Source organism: Penaeus monodon, chromosome 24 (genome assembly GCF_015228065.2).
Source record: "Penaeus monodon isolate SGIC_2016 chromosome 24, NSTDA_Pmon_1, whole genome shotgun sequence".
NCBI classification, from domain to species: domain Eukaryota; kingdom Metazoa; phylum Arthropoda; class Malacostraca; order Decapoda; family Penaeidae; genus Penaeus; species Penaeus monodon.
Genome location: NC_051409.1, coordinates 44,063,185 through 44,064,401, shown reverse-complemented (window position 1 = coordinate 44,064,401; position 1,217 = coordinate 44,063,185). Strand labels below are relative to the sequence as shown.

At 32.8% G+C, this 1,217-nt stretch overlaps 1 protein-coding gene across 1 annotated transcript in view; it reads left to right on the top strand.

Moving 5' to 3' along the window:
• The window catches only part of LOC119588793 (gastrula zinc finger protein XlCGF26.1-like), a gene marked incomplete at its 3' end in the record, with an annotated part of 13,819 nt that overhangs the window by 9,078 nt on the left and 3,524 nt on the right, over positions 1-1,217 (top strand).

Genomic DNA, 1,217 nt, shown 5'->3' with positions numbered 1-1,217 from the left:
GTAATATATATATTTAACTTAACTTTAAGCTGAAATTTTTCCCCTAGTATTACTTACCCCTATAAGGATTGGAGACCTTTTGATTGATGTACATATTGCATGATGTACATTTTTTGAGGAAATTCAAGCAAAAGTTACATAAAGGACTTCAGAGCACTTGCAAAAAGAATAAAGTTGAGTCATTATATGAATGATGCCTGGAATGAATAGTGTGAAGTCGATGGGAGATGGACCAGAGTAGCTGTGGCATTTTCATTGCAATCAGCAACTGGGAGCAAAGAGCATCCAGTTTTCATTTCTTTCTTATCTGTTACATGCTACACGAAAATGTATACAATACACAACTAATATAATTACTTTTCACTCCGAGTTGTTTGTATCCAAATGAGGTAAACATACTGAATGTTTGCAATTGTTAACAAGTCAAGAGAGGCAGTGTGTTGAAATCTTGATATTGATAAAGCTTAGCAAGGAATTAAAGGAATGAAAAAATATATATAATTTTTCATATGGCTCTGGAATTTTTATAATCAGGTAACCATAAACATGCAACACTTGTAAGTACAGTTGCATAAGACACAGCCCAAAGGACTGACCACTTAAATCAGGAAGTAACAAGTATTTACCCAGCTTTTTTCGGGTGCAGAGTATAAAGTTAAATGATTGAAAACGTGATGTGGGTGCCACTCTGTGTATGAAATATTTTCCATTTTTTGATGGGAGGTGAAAGTGAGTGATTTGAGACATTTCCTGCGAAGCTTCATGGTTGACAGCTGATTAAAAATAATGCAGTAATAAATTAGTTTTACATCTGTTATTTCTCAGGAAAACAAAATATAAGTTAGAGCTTTCCAATTTTGAAAAAGCCAAGTTTTATGTTTTGGGCAGTATCTTTTCACACACCTGATCACAAAAAGTGTTTTGAAATATGTAACTATGTTATGCATTTTGGAAACACTCCTACGAACTTTTACATTCCACCTGATTAAAATCAATGAACGAATATGAAGCCGATGCATAACCGACAATCTGTGACTTTCACATCAAAATGTTGTTGGCAGTTACAATTCTCTAAAATATTAATTGCAAAGTTATTCCTGAATCCACCGTTGGATCAAATAGAAATTCATGACATCTTGTGAGTTCTAACAATAAATTTAATAAAAAAATATGAATTTATGAAAACCCAATAAATTTTGTGACTAAATGTGTGCCCA